This window comes from Megalobrama amblycephala, linkage group LG17 (genome assembly GCF_018812025.1).
Source record: "Megalobrama amblycephala isolate DHTTF-2021 linkage group LG17, ASM1881202v1, whole genome shotgun sequence".
Taxonomy (NCBI): Eukaryota; Metazoa; Chordata; class Actinopteri; order Cypriniformes; family Xenocyprididae; genus Megalobrama; species Megalobrama amblycephala.
The window spans coordinates 14,058,730-14,075,432 of NC_063060.1; the positions used below are offsets into that span (position 1 = coordinate 14,058,730).

Below are 16,703 nucleotides of genomic sequence, written 5' to 3' on the forward strand. Positions count from 1 at the left end.
TCACTATATCTATGCATGTGTTTGTTTTACCATCATCAGCTTCTCATGGTTTATTTTAATTAATGGACGTCCAAAGTATTAAAAGGAGGAGAAGCCTAAAACAGGCCCGAGGCCCGGCCCGCCTCTGAGCTATGACGTGAAAATCGGCCCGAAGCCCGGCCCGTGGGCCGTAAATAAGTCGGGGCCCGTCGGGCTCGGGCTGAAATGCAGGGCTCTATTTCAAATGTGGTAAGATAATTCTCAATGTCATCGTCATCTTGAAGTTTTGGCAATTGTGCACCCAAAGTCGGCGCTGATGCAGTTAATCGGTCTTTTGCTGACACTCCGTGTCTGGTATGTTCAACATCCATTTGTAGCTGCGTAACTTGGTGTGTGAGGACTTTGAATTGCTGCTTTCGTCGCGACAACTCTTTATCCTGCCGTTCATCCCTCTCTCTCTGATACTGAAGAAAGGTTTGAAACATATTCACCAGTGCCGCGAGGGATGCGCCTCCCCCTGCCGCAGAGGTTTCACTTGGTTGTAGCACATTTCTATCCGTGCCGTTACCTGTTGCTTTCTGCCTGTTGTCGGATTCCATCAATGTAAATTGTCTTTGGTGGCATTCCATTCACCCATTAACTTCCAGGCTTGCGGAGTAACTGCTGTGCACCTTGTTTACTGCAGCACCACACGTCGTTCAGGTACGCTGCTCTTTCCGCCTTTACTTCTGACACCATATGTTGTGGATGAACCTTGCGGTTAGAGGTGATGAGGACAACAGGATTTCTGTTTGATGCCCAAAAATTTATTTCACAAAAAGTAGAAAAATAAATCCCACGATACTGAAAAAATAAACAGTACTACAAACCAAAAATAAACCAAAAAAATTAAATAAAATAAAACACGTCACAGACTTAAAAGTGGCGGTACTCCGACCACGCTCACGCCAATTTTACCACACCCTCCACTTTACATTCCGGTGGCCATCTTAACGTCATGGCCCCGCCTACAGAAGATACCATGATGCAGACAACATACATTCACCTCAAATAATTACGTTTACACAACTCCAGATATTTTGCTGACTACGATACCATGATGCAGACAACATACATTCACCACAAATAATTACGTTTACACAACTCCAGATATTTTGCTTATTTTAAAATTTAGATCAAAATGTTCAAAAAGTTATTCTTTATAACCAATACATAAAAAAATATATATATTTTTTTCTTAATCTTGAGTGCAACAGTGACCAGCAATGTTTTCAACTTTTGTATTTTTTATTAACCAGTTCCTGTTGGCAGTTCCTTAAACTGAATTACTGAAATGTTTTTTGTTTTTGTTTTTGTTTTTTTTACATTGGAAAAAAAAAAGGATTTTGCATTATCTGAATCATGCACAGCATTTCTAGTTTTTGTAATTTTTTTAAGGGTTTAATGATATTTGGAAAGATGAATGTTACAGTTTTTCTCAATTGCTTAAACACATTTCTTGAAACTATGCCTCAATTCCCCAGACATCCTATTTTCAGGTCAAAATGAATCTCTACACTCAAAACCATTCACTCTTGCTAAAAAAACTTTGCCCTCAGACATCACACACAAGCCCTCAAAAACACATACACTACAACATAGCCTTACACACTGGTGAGATAAATTCAAAACAATACTACAAAAACAAAAACCAGTAATAAGTAATGTTGCTTGTGGTTCTCCCCTCACAGAACTTTTCACATGATGAACACATGTAAACATTTGCACATTTTTTATTCCTTAATGTACTGTACAGTACAATACACCAAACAACAACAAAAAAATATTCTGCCCCAGCATCACATCTTTAATATGGGACAGGCCAGAGAATCTAGTCAACATCACAGGCTGTACTGGTCCTATCCAGTCAGCGGGGGTAAAATCCTCTTGCATGCCTGATCCACCCCTGGCACACATCAACTGAAATGTCTAGTCAGTCTTCTTCCATTCCATTGTCTCTGTGTTCTACAAAAGTAGAAGTACTGATTACTGTAACTCATCCTTTTTACAAAATGGAAGCAGACAGAAACTCTATCTGTATGTGAGGCAATTTGATGCATGTGTTGTAACAGAGTACAGCACTCAAAAGTTACAGAAGAGTACACTGAGGTACACCTACCTGTTTTCCTCCCTGAAGGTTCTTATGATCGAGGCGACGGTGAAGCAACTTAAGTTTGGCTGAACTCATTGCCCAGCCTCCGTCATAGGACAAGGACATGGTCAACCAGTGGCATAAATTTAATCTGAGACTCCTTGTCTCCTTGCACCTCATCCTCCTCCTCTTCCTCTTCCTCTTCCTCTTCCTCTTCCTCTTCCTTCACCTCTTCCTCCACTCCTTACTGCTCTTGCTCATCCTCTTCCTCCTCCTCCTCCTCCTCTCTAGTGTCCTAGACCTTTTCAATCCCGTTCCAAAACTGAATGAACTGACTCGCGCTCTTTTATCTCTCTATTGAAGGTTGTAGGAATTAAACCCAAATATCGAATCAAAAATTTAATTAAATTACACTGAATAAGAACCGGATTAACTGTGAATGATTCAGAATCAATATTTAACACTTTATCAATTATTCGTCCACCGAAAAATTGAGGTTACAGTATTTTTACCAATTCTGGACAAAATTATTATTCTGTGGCCAACAGTAATAATATTTTGTTATGATTAATAATTATGATTAAGATTATGAGCAAGTAGCATGATCTTTGTTTAAGGCAGCAATTTGGTAAGCACAGCACAAGACACTATGTATGGAAAATCAAACAAGACTTTATTGAACTAAAACTACTACGCACAAACTAATCTAACGAAAAACATACACACACACACACACACACACGCACACACACACACACACACACACACACACACACACACACACACACACACACACACACACACACACACACACACACATTCATTCAGTTACAGGGAAATGGTGAGGTTATTGTTTGGAGGTGAATGGATTCCCCAGTTGTTTAGCTTTTAACAAGTTTCTCTGACCGTAACCTGAGAGAATTAATACACTAGCAATTCAACCATAGTTTCATTTGCTTAATAAAATTGCACCAGCTCAGCAAAATTAGGAGACCTGTGTTACTTGCGTTGACTGCTCCTTTAAGCGCGTGTTCCCTTCGTGACGGAGTTGAAGGAAGCGCGTGGCTCGGTCAAGAGTTCTGAAGGACGACGTCCGTGGGGAAGAAGTTGGCTTTGCAGAAAATGGAGTCTTTGTTGGATAGCAGGGTTTACGCGTTGCTGCGTGAGTGTCTCTCTGCGTCTCAAGGAGTTGCTGGAACAAAGGACTTTTGGTGAGTCCTCGGCTGCGAAGTTCAACGAAGTTTCTTGCAGGGATTTGAGTGAGTCTTGAAATGGATTGGCTTGCAGGCAGGACGATGTTCGGTCCGCCGCCTCAGCGAATGCCAAGACGAAGTGCAAAAGCCGAACGCAAAAGCAGAAAGCAAAAAGCAAGCAAGCTCACAATGCGCGGTATTGAGTTTTGAACGGTTTGTTGGTTCCGCCTTTCTGATTGTTTTAGCCAATCAGGTCCTGTTTTGGGCGGGGTCCCACGCCCAGTTCTCCTGTCCTTGTATGCAATTAGCATACTGTCCTTACAGTCCTTTGTTCTCAAACTTAGGGATTTTGGTCAGAACTTTGAGAAGTTAATTTTGCTGGTTCAAAAGTCATACATCTTACACAAATCAATTTTGCATCAAAATACTGGAAAGCATTCATCCATCACAACCATACCAAACAGTACACACTTTCTGTAATTGAGGTAGATTTTCTTCAAATTTACCAGTAATCAATATTTAAAACACACAGAAAGAATTACATACGTTCCATGAACAAAATAAAACATGCTTAATACATATGATATGTTAGAGACTGTTTTTGGTGATAAGTTCATATATCTGGCAGTATTTTTCTAAATTGTCTCTGAAACTTTGGAATGTCTTTTGAAATGCAAAGCTGGGCAGAGGGAAAGTTTCTTGTGGGTGATTCCCATGGTGCCCTGCTGTGATCTTCACCTCAAGATGTGTCGCAGGGCCGAGTTTTCGGATAACCGTGAATTTACACCTTGGTGTTTGCTGATCCATCTGTTTTCTTAAAGTCAACACAGCGAAAGAGAGTCTCTTTGATCTTTTGCTCTGTTACTGCAAACAAATGCATTTGTAATTACAGTTTTTCTTGATTGTTTACACACATTTTCTGAAAGCATGCCTCATACTCTCAGAACTCTACACACAAATCAAAAAACACACACACAATGGGCAAAACCCCTCAATTCTCCTGCAAAATGAAACTTTACATTCAAAACAATGTTCTTTCTTCTCAAAATGGTATTTTGTTTTCAAATGACACACACAAACCATCATATGAATAGACATTTATAAGAACCAGTTGAACACTGATGTGCTCTATGTAAAACACTATGATGAATGGAAAACACTTCTCCATTCATCATAATGACTTTGGTCTTTATTTGGTTCAGTGTTACACTTACTACAGACAGTACATACATAAGTGTGTTGTAAAATGTTTGTAGTATATATATATATACATACATATACACACACACATATATATATATATATATATATATATATATATATATATATATATATATATATATATATATATATATATATATATATATATATATGTATGTATATATATATATATATATATATATATATATATACACATATATATATATATATATATGTATGTATATATAGTCAGAACACACAAATACACGTAACAAATAACAAATATATTTTATTTTTCCAACAAAAACAATGTACAGTGCACATCCCAACCAACGCAAAGTTGCACATACAGTACAAAACAACAGAAGAATTTACTGTATACAGTTACAGTAAAAAAAAAACTATGCTGCTCTGCCTCTGTTTCCATTGTTGGCATCCATTGCTCCAAAACAGAAGAGCTCACCTGTTGCCCTTTTATGCTAAAGCTCTGTTTGCTAATTGTAAAAATGTGTGACAGGTGTTTGCCCATGTGATGAGTCAGTGTGCATATTTGAATGGCAGTGTGTTCCTTGTGAAAACAAGAGATTTTTCTGCCTGAAAATTGTGCCAAATGCAGAGAATTGTGTGTAGTGTTTTGAAAAAAGTGTGTTTTAGAACTGCAATGTGAGTGTAAAGCAGGAATTGTGCTTATAGTTTAGCAGAATTGGTTCAGGGGGTTGGTGCATGAGTTACATGTTGTGGTCATTGTGTCTCAAGTACCAATATTTGTGTGTAAACAATTGAGAAAAACTGTAAGCAGACGTTGAGGGGCCATCTTCGATCAGCCATTTTAGTTTCCAGGTCCAACTTTATGGCTCACAAATGGTTCAGTAAGGGAATGAGTTGACTCTTTGATCTTTGGAATGTGGAGTTTGTGGTAATTTGGTGAGCTTTGTTCGGGAATAATCCTACAAGGTTCTGATTAGTGTGTGATAAATTTTGACTCTTAGTGTTTCCACGTGGGTAACTGTGTGCTAATTGAGCTTAAGCTATGCTGACTTGAGTGAACAATATTGAATGCTAGTGCTTTCTAAATGACAATATGGTGTAGGCAATGAGAAATGAAGGTATTTGTGTCTAGGGTTTTGCAGTGACAGTTCAACAAATCTGATTCATGTGTCAAAACAGGGGAATAGTGTTTACAGTTTAGGGAAATGGGTGTACTTTTTGATAAATGGTGTTACGGTTTTGAAATTTTAGTTCAAAAGCCTGGTTATAGTATTTAAGCAATCAAAAAAACTGTAAAAGTATATAAAACATTTTTGAAGATTTTGGATGGATGACAAATTATTTTCTTTATGACATGAGATCAACATTTCCTTTTGTCTCTAAATTGTAAATGTTGTCAACCTTAGTTCAAGGTGGACTGATCAATTTTAAGTAATAACAAATAAAAACCTTTCTGTATTGGATGATTTTATTTGTTTTTCAACTGAGGGATGAATCAAAATGATTTTCTGTTGTAACTGACATTAAACCACAAAAGCTATAGACAGAGCTTGCATTAAACCTGGAATAAAAGGTTATAACCTTATTATAATAACCCCAGGAACTTTGCCTACATGCAAAATAACTGTTTTGTATGAATTGATATTCACACTCATGTTTGATATCATTTTAAATGTCTCAGTGCGACTGGTACAATGGTTTCATCCACACAATAATAGTAAACTGATTAGGGGCCAAGCACCGAAGGTGCTTAGGCACCTATTGTAATCGTTAGATTTCTTTTTCTTCTTCTTCTTCTTCTTCTTCTTCTTCTTCTTCTTCTTCTTCCGCTCTTGAAGTCTATGGCAGCCCATAGAACCGCTTGCGGGAAAGTTGTGAAATTTGGCACACAGTTAGAGGACAGTCTCACCTTTGTCCATAGCAAATTTGGAGTCTTTAACTCAATCCCTCTAGTGCCACCAGCTGTCCAAATTTGCACTTATGTTTGTGTCAATAACTTTTGAACCGTAAGGGCTAGAAACAAAATTCGGTAACACTTTAGAATACTGTATCGTACTTACTGCATAACTAATAAGGAATTACTGCAGAATTAATCGGTAGTTCTTCATTAACACTTAAGTAACTACTATTAACTACTAAGGAATATGTGTTAACTAATCAGTATGTCATAGCATTTTTTAATTGTGTTAAGTAACTATTAGTTAATCAGTAACTAATCAATTCAGTCATGCCTCCTGAAGAACTACGATTAAGTAACTACTAATTCAGCTTCAGGAGGAATAACTATTAAGTAATGAACTGTGAAACTCAGTATCAGGTTATGGCCCTTTCTTCTTTACTACTAATGTTAGTTGATTTACTTAAATTTATGCCTACTGATATATATATATGTATATATATATATATATATATATATATATATATGCTCTTCAAATATTGTTAAACATTCGTTCATTTGCGCCACTGTATATTTCTGTCGGTGGGTGCTATAATGTTGCACGTCTTGCATCACATGCAGGTCAAAGTTTGAGCGCACACATGTAATATCTGTGAGTTTTGTAATATCTCCCGTTTTGTAAGAGAAAAGGGACTGGGATTCCAACTGTCAGCGGAGAGGTACATCGCTCTCGCATTATAACAATGCGCTGGCGACACTTAAACTAAACACTGTAGATACCACATTAATGAACTGTAGAATTAGAAGAAAGTTGTTTATTCATTTATGTTTTTTAAACGAATGGTGAATTCTTCGTGTTTTTCCTCGTGCTCGACCATTTCCGTGGATGGCGCTTGAGAGTGTTAATTTTTTTATTCAAGTGTTGTCTGCAACCAGAAAATCAGGATGGATCCGTGACCTGCCAATACCTCAGGTATGTTTATGGCCTTATATATATTTTGTGTCTGTTTTTACTCAAGATATTTCACATTACTATTATAAAGTGATGCCAAATGAGTTCTGTATTTAAGGCAATGATCATTACCACATCATGCTCAAAGAATTACTTCAAACCCACTGATAATTAATAAAGAATTACCACATCATTCTCAAGGAATTACTAAGAACCTGGAACAGTATTCTAAAGTGAAAACAATGGGAACCCATTGATAATTAATGAAGAATTACCACATCATTCTCAAGGAATTACTAAGAACCTGGAACAGTATTCTAAAGTGAAAACAATGGGAACCCATTGATAATTAATGAAGAATTACCACATCATTCTCAAGGAATTACTAAGAACCTGGAACAGTATTCTAAAGTGAAAACAATGGGAACCCATTGATAATTAATGAAGAATTACCACATCATTCTCAAGGAATTACTAAGAACCTGGAACAGTATTCTAAAGTGAAAACAATGGGAACCCATTGATAATTAATGAAGAATTACCACATCATTCTCAAGGAACTACTAAGAACCTGGAACAGTATTCTAAAGTGAAAACAATGGGAACCCATTGATAATTAATAAATAATTACCACAACATTCTCAAGGAATTACTAAGAACCTGGAACAGTATTCTAAAGTGAAAATATCCTTGTGCATAAGTAATAAAGCCTAAAGTAGTACTAACATAAAAAATGTAATTTTACTTTAAAAGATGACACATTTTAAGAACATTTACATTTATTGCAGTGTTAATAACATTTTCAAAAAAAAAAAAAAAATTCTATTTCCATACAACAAAACAATGAAAAAAAGTGAACACTAAAACAAGAAAACAATACCAAAATTTTACATCAGATTACTAGGAACTTACCAAATATAACAACAGAAGACAGCAAATATGTGTATGCCTAAACTTCAACTTTCAACCAATGGTTCTCTAATACATCTAATTCATGTTATTTTTTTCTGGCAAAGGTCAATAAGCATGCCATTCTTCTTTTTTTCCTCGATGATGCTTCAAAGTGGCTCCCTTCTGCACATTTCTTTGCACTGTTTGGCAAACTCTGACAGTTTCTGGCCTCTGTTTATATGATAATTTATCTAGACATCTGATTATTCTGTTTAACCCTTAATGGGTCTCTGGGGCCAATCTGACCCTGCTGACAGTTTCCTTTGTTTTTAAAAAGTGTTCCCTTCATCTCAGGGGCATGAGACTCTGTGGCCACGTACACACTAAACGTTTCAGGAGTGACAACCGCATTTACAGGTGCTGGTCATATAATTAGAATATTGTGAAAAAGTTCATTTTTTTATTGTTAATTATTTTTTAAAATGAAACTTTCATATATTCCCTACATGTAAAGTAAAACATTTCAAAAGTGTTTTTTTTTTTTTTTTTTTTTAATTTTGATGATTAGAGTGTACAGCTCATGAAAGTCCAAAATCCAGTATCTCAAAATATTAGAATATTTCCTAAGATCAATCAAAAAATGGGTTTTCAAAACAGAAAAGTTCAAGTTCTTTAAAGTATGTTCATTTGTACACTCAGCACATATTACAGCAAATGACTTGCTCCTAGCACAAATTACAGCATCAGTGAAGTGTGGCATGGAAGTGATCAGCCTGTGGCACTGCTGAGGCACTATTGAGCCTTCAGATCATCTGTATATTGTTGGATCGACTGTTTCTCATCTTTCTCTTGAAAATATCCAATAGATTCAGGGGTCAGGCTTGTTGGCTGGCCAATAAAACACAGTAATATCATGGTCAGCAAACCACTTGGAAGTGGTTTTTGCACTGTGGGCAGGTGCTAAAGTCCTGCTGGAAAAGGAAATCAGCATCTCCATAAAGCTTGTCAGCAGATGGAAGCATAAAGTGCTCCAAAATCTCCTGGAAGATGGCTGCATTGACTTTGCACTTGATAAAACACAATGGACCAACACCAGCAGACGTCACGGCCCCCCAAATCATTACTAACTTCAGAAACTTCCCACTAGACTTCAAGCAGCTTGGATTCTGTGCCTCTCCAGTCTTCCTTCAGACCATGATTTCAACATGAAAAGCAAAATTTACTTTTATCTGAAAACAGGACTTTCGACCACTGTTCACTGTCCAGTTCTTTTTCTCCTTAGGCCAGGTAAGATGCTTCTGACGTTGTTTCTGTTTCAGAAGTGGCTTGGTAGTCCTTTTCCTGAAGACGTCTGAGTGTGGTGACTCTTGATGCGCTGACTCCGGCTTCATTTGACTCATTGTGAAGCTCTCCCAAGTGTCTGAATCGGCTTTACTTGACAGTATTCTCAAGCTTGTGGTCATCCCTGTTGCTTGTGCACCTTTGCCTACCCAATTTCTTCCTTCTAGTCAACTTTGCATTTAATATGCTTTGATACATCACTCTGTAAACAGTCACCACATTCAGTAATGACCATCTGTGACTTACTCTCTTTGTGGAGGGTGTCAATGATTGTCTCCTGGACCATTGCCAAGTCAGCAGTCTTCCCCATTAGTGTGGTTTCAAAGAACAAGAGATACCCGGAATTTATACTGTAGGGATGGTCATTTAATGAAACTCAAATGTAAATATTCTAATATTTTGAGATACTGGATTTTGGACTTTCATTAGCTGTACGCTCTAATCAACAAATTAAAAAAAAAAAACAAAAAAAAAATTTTTTTTGAAATGTTTTACTTTACATGTAGGGAATCTAGTATAAATGAAAGTTTCATTTTTTAAAATAATTTACAATAAAAAAAATGAACTTTTTCACGATATTCTAATTATATGACCAGCACCTGTAAATGCGGGAGGGAATTCCCTAAATTATCATTACATGTGTGTACGGAAATGCGATGATTGACAGCTTGGAAACCATAGCGACGTTCTGGGGTCTCTCGTGTTTGGTATCCGTTATTGTGACCAAAGCAATATTACAGTGACAAAACACTCTCTATTTTCAGCAGTTTAATAAACATACTTACACATTCGACGGAGTCGTCGTATTTTGTTTATGCTTGTACAGCCTGTTTCACACAGACCGTGCTCTTTCTGTGTTGCCATGGTCACTCATTATAAGCGTATTTAGGCCTGTTGTTTAAGCTCGTCTCATAAAGCTAACGGGTTTATGGAGCTATTAAAGTGAGCAGACATTAATCGCGATGAGAGACGCACGTTACACTGGTGCACGTTAACGTGATTAACAACTAGTTGTTCAGTTCGGTTCCATACACACTGCTTAGAATTTCTGTAAATGCGGTTGTCACTACCTGTATTTTTTGGAAGTTAATACGGTTGCAGAATGCGGTTGTCAATCTCGTAGCAAGCATCAAGAAAAATGAAGTGAAAATGAAATGACTCCCTATTGACCTCTATTGGATATATGTGGTCATTGCACTTTCTTTCTTTAACTATAATTCCTAAAGTTTTTCCACAAACCTGTAGATGGTAGTATTCTATTCCTAACACATAGAGCAATGTCCAAATACAATTTAGATTTAATTAAGTTCGTCATTAAAGTGATTTTTTCATTAAGGGACCCCAAGGGACTAAATCATCAGTCCAATTAAGGGACCATTAAGGGTTAACTCTTTACTCTTATTGTACTCGTTCATTAGGAATCTATATCACATAGAGAGCCTCACGATGGCTGTTTAACGTGGGTCTTAAAGTCACAAATTCACCAGTCTGATCATTAGTCAGAGGTTAAAGCTATTTAACAATGCCATCCATTGGTAAAAGGTACCCATGTAGCCCCCTACAGTCGCCTATATATCAGCTTAGTTAAAGCTCAAACAGTAATCAGAGGTTATGGCTAAAGCAATTTAACAATGCCGCCCATGCTTGCTATCATTGAAAGGTACCCATGTTGCCCCCTATAGTTAATAAGATAACTATATAACAACTTGAATAAAGCTGAGACAATAACCAGAGGTTATGACTAAAGCAATTTAACAATGCCGCCCATGCTTGCTATTGTTAAAAGGTACCCATGTCGCCCCCTATAGTTAATAAGATAACTATATAACAACTTGAATAAAGCTGAGACAGTAACCAGAGGTTATGGCTAAAGCAATTTAACAATGCCGCCCATGCTTGCTATTGTTAAAAGGTACCCATGTAACTAAAGTCGAGCAGTTAGTCAGAAATCTAGAATCTCACTTGATGTGCTCTATGCTCCATCTAACGTGAGATCTAGTATATACTTAACCCTGGACACAGATTTGCAGAAACATAAGTCTTCACTTAATCTACTTGAGAAAATAAATAAATAAGTAAGTGAGTAAGTCAGAATAAAGTCAAATGTAAAAATTTATTAGTCAGGTAAATGCATCATGCCAATTACATAATCAATTGAAAGATAATCGATACAAAACATCAAATGCTCAGAAATAAAGAGTAAAAGATGAATATGTGACATCAGAAAGATATATAATGCTGAGTGTCCAAAGGATACACAGCATTAAGGGCTGACCTGGCTACAGAATCACGCCTTAAGCCTCCTGCAACATCTCTTCAAATACTCAGACCAAGCTAGAAATTTTTTCAAATGGAAACATGTGCTAATAATGGGAATTTGCATTACTCAAGTCCAGACCTGGGTAGTTTACACCTTTTTGGGGACAGAAAGCTATTTGCATGAAGGACCTTGTGAAAGGGGTCACACCACCACAGAAAGCAAAATATCTCTAAACTCTTAAAACCTTATTACTTTCTGGTTTACTTCTGTGGGAATGAGACTTTTGTGCCAGTCACACTTAGACATTTCAAATGATACAAAACATGTATAGTTTTGTATGATAACGGTTCATATTAAACCATGTAGATTCTCTGATTTTCAAATGGTTTTAGCTTGTGGAGAGAAGAGATGGAGGAAGAAGGGAGTAAAGGGACAGAAATGTAAATTAAAAGTGATTTACTCAGCATCTCGGATGGGGATGTTAATTTCCAGAAAAGTCCTTTGTCTGCTTGAGGAGTATTCATTCCTCAACCAGACGGCCCTGCATTTTACAGTTTCTCCAGTCTTACACTGTGCTGCGTTGTCATGGGAACATCCCAGCTGAAGAAGGTGTGCTTGATTAGGGTTGGAGCTAAACTCTGCAGGACAGTGGCCCTCAAGGACCAGGGTTGAGAAAGCCTGTGTTAGTGGGTGGGATATATTAGGCAGCAAGTGAACATTTTGTCCTCAAAGTTGATGTGTTAGAAGCAGGAAAAATAGGCAAGCGGTGTTGTGGGGTGTTCCCAGTCTGCAGTGGTCAGTATCTATCAAAAGTGGTCCAAGGAAGGAACAATGGTGAACCGGTGACAGGGTCATGGGTGGCAAAGGCTCATTGATGCACGTGGGGAGCGAAGGCTAGCCCGTGTGGTCCAATCCAACAGACGAGCTACTGTAGCTCAAATTGCTCAGGAAGTTAATGCTGGTTCTGATAGAAAGGTCTCAGAATACACAGTTTGTTGTGTATGGGGCTGCATAGCAGCAGACTAGTCAGGGTGCCCATGCTGACCCCTGTCCACCGCTGAAAGCACCAACAGTGGGCACGTGAGCATCAGAACTGGACCATGGAGCAATGGAAAAAGGTGGCCTGGTCTGAATCATCACATTATCTTTTACATCACGTGGATGGCTGGGTGCATGTGCGTCGCTTACCTGGGTAACACATGGCACCAGGATGCACCAATGGAAGAAGACAAGCTGGCGGAGGCAGTGTGATGCTTTGGGCAATGTTCTGCTGGGAAACCTTGGGTCCTGCCATCCATGTGGATGTTACTTTGACACGTACCACCTACCTAAGCATTGTTGCAGACCATGTAGAAATGTACAGACCTGCAATTACTTTTATAATTACACTGTTGTCCCATCCCTTACACCTTAGCCCATCCTTAAACCTATCCATACCACCAAACCTGTCCCTAACCTTACCCGTATCCCACCTCAATAGCAGCAAAAGTATTGTGCAATACAATATGAACACAAGTACATTGTACTTATTTTTTGACACAAGTACATAGTAGTTAAGGCCACTTAATATAAATTGGGAACAGGAAGCCTTCTGTAACCCTACTACAATTGTCATTACATTCTGATGTAGTATTTCCATTGCTAATTAAATTCACAATAACATTTATTAGATATATTGCAACTTAAGTCTATTCATGAATTTAAATAAACAATGTTCTTCATCACCAATGAACCAGTGTGGATTCCAAAATCATTGCTATTTAAGATGTGTTTAATGTATTCTGATCAGAATGAGTGCATACATCCCACCCTAGACCATTTAAAACAAGATTAATGCTACAGTCACATACATGAAGCTAAGAGAACTCTTAAATGGTGACAAACACCACAAATTACACTAACAAAGGGAAATAAGATGACTAGAGGAAATATAGCACCATGATTTCTTAAGTGTAAATGCACGACTGATACATCTGCAGGACGAGGTAAAAAGTGAACTTGTTTCTATAAGCCGAGTGGATGTTTATAAATGAGTACTGGAGCTGTATTACAGTGAATTCCTGTCGACAAAATATTCAAATATTATTCTTAAAATGTGGTTATGGACATATATCATTTCCATGTTTCATTATATTAAACATATTTCAATAAACATGGTTCTAGGGAAGTACAACTTATTAAATCCAACTGACCCACATAAATTGAAATATGAAAAAACAAACAAAAAAAAAAACCCTTGTTTTTGGTCAAAGACATTCCATTACTTCCTCTTTGAATTCTATAACTATTATTTCTGCCTGTTTTTAAAACTGTATGCTTAGTGGTGATTATATTATAGTTTGTTGGCTACAAACCTTATAATTATCCAGTTTAACTAATTGCAAGTATCCGAGTTCTCACAAACAGCTTCTGAATTGCATGTAAAAAATACTCAAAAAGGAAAAACTAAAGATGAATTTACAGTGTGAATATCAAAACAACCTGTGCAAAAATCTATGCAAACCTACATATCATGTCTCTTTTACCATCATAAACAATGAGAAAAGCCCACAAGAACTGTCAACAGCATGACTTCTATTTTTTAATTTTCATAAGAAAAAAATTATATTTTGCATAATAAAATTGAAGCCCATTTTAGAGCTATAACGTTTTTGTGCCACTAAGCACATTTTATCTCAATATTCTTATTGTATTAATGCGAAAAAATGTACATAGAAAAGTATTTCCATATCACAGTAGTATTTTTAATTTATTTATTTTGTTTACTTTATTTCAGTTGTAGTTTTAAATCAATCACTGTGTTCAGACTGGGTGATAATTTTCATTAATGTATTACAGTAATCTATGAGAAATTAATGAGAATGACTAATGACTATAATGCTAAATTATGGTCCTAAAAATGGGCTTCATTTTCCTTACACTATTAAAAAAAAGAAGAAAAAAAAAAGTAAACAGATTTAATTTACTAGAAAATACAATTAACGAACCAATTTTCTGGACACCTGACTAAAACAAAGCCTAGAAGGAGTGATTCCATTGGCTTATTTATTTTTACTACATCTGTCGGCAGTACGCCTCCACTAACACAAAGAAGCTGAGCAGTGAACCATTAGTATATAATGTAAACCAAAACACAGCTTGATTTGCCTGGAGACATACTGGCCCCACCCTAAACACAAGAGACCACGCCCACCAGCATTCATCCTTATGTATTACATATAATGGCTTATACAGCATATTTACCCATTGTCAAAATGTTTCAATAAAAAATATAAATATCTCGTTGGTAAAAAAATATCAGACAAATTACGTTACATATAGAATATACATTTCTCTGTAAAATGGTTTCATGAAAAGGCGCATTAATCAGCTGTAGTTGGGTTTGGAGGGTGGTGTTTTTGGAGCAGCTCAGCTTTGGGTTTAGGGTGGATGGGCTGAGAGGTGTCACAATGCTGTCCCATCTCCCTAGTTTAAGATTTTGGCCTGACCTTTGGTCTTGTTCAGTCTTCTTTTATCCTGGAAGGGTCCATCTCAACCTAGGCCAGAGACTCTGATTCTGTCCAGCACTTTTTTGTTGGCCTGTCTAGACTCTGGCAGTCATGTTGGTGCTTCACTGAGCCATTTCTGTCTGAGTTGTGGGTGTCTGTAAGTTTACATCCATTGGAGTCCAGATGATCTTCGAGTAGACTGTGTTTAGATGCTCCATTTGACTGGACAGATTCACTCTTCATCTCATTCACACTACTCAACATCTGTGTGGCAACTGCACTGGAGCTGTGACTGGTGAGTCCTGAATTGGGAACCACAGAGATTTACTATAATGCATAGCTGTAACAAACAATTCAAACACACCACATAAAACTTTAATCCAACCTGATTTCTACAAAATATCCTGAATTAAAGCTGCAAGCAGCGATGAAAGGGCCCTCGCACCCGGGCTCACCGCCAACCGTTGGCCTCAGGAAACCAGTGAACAGTGGGCGACATGCATGTAAGCGAGTAAATACAGGAGAATTATGGAAAAGTCATTTCAAAGTGCCAGACTTCCTGCTGCCAAAACGTGGTGCTTTGACCTTAACTGAATATTGTCTTGTAGATGTCTTCAAGCCAGGACTATTATCGAACATGTGAAGTTTGGAGCAGATCAGACATTGTATGCCTGAGTTACAACAACTTCCTGTTCCGTGGCATTAATCGCATACATTAACACTCAGCCAAGTGTTGCATGATTTAATGTGTTTCTAGTATGTTTGGTACTTCTTGGCATATTAAAATGTGTTTCAGGAAGTGAATTACAATGTAAAGCATGCCATTTCCTGTTGCCAGCAGGTGGCGCTATGACTAACTGAATATTGGCATTTAGATGTCTTTAGGCCAGGACACTTATCACACATGTGAAGTTTGGGGCAGATCAGACACTGTATGCCTGAGTTACAACAACTTCCTATCTCATGACGATAATAGCATGCTTTAGCAGTCAGCTAGGTGTTGCTAGCATGATTTAGAATGTTTATAGCATGTTTAGTACTCAATTGCATATTTTAGTATGTTGCTACTAGTGCATCACATTGTTAAAAAAAGTCACTTCCTGTTGCCAGAAGGTGGCGCTATTATTATAACTGAATATTGTAATGTAGATGTGTTCAGGGAAGAACTTAACAAGTTCTTGTCAAACGTGTTAAGTTTGGGGTAGATTGGACATTGCACGCCTGAGTTACAGCAACTTCCTCTTTCACTGTATTATTAGCATGCTTTAGCACTTAGCTAAGTGTTTTGCTAACATTTTTCTAACATGTTGCTAGCCTGTTTAGAACTTGCTGGCACATTTTTATATGCTGTTAGGAGTCCATAACAGTGTTAAACATGTCACT

The 16,703-nt window shown here is 37.3% G+C and overlaps 1 long non-coding RNA gene across 1 annotated transcript; it reads right to left on the minus strand.

Annotated features, from left to right (window-relative positions):
- Window positions 1-13,585: 13,585 nt before the first annotated feature.
- Window positions 13,586-16,076, minus strand: LOC125251472. The gene is made up of 2 exons (XR_007181011.1): window positions 15,706-16,076; window positions 13,586-15,622 (listed from the first exon to the last, which is right to left on the minus strand). It is a non-coding gene; the product is annotated as an uncharacterized LOC125251472 (long non-coding RNA).
- Window positions 16,077-16,703: the final 627 nt, after the last annotated feature.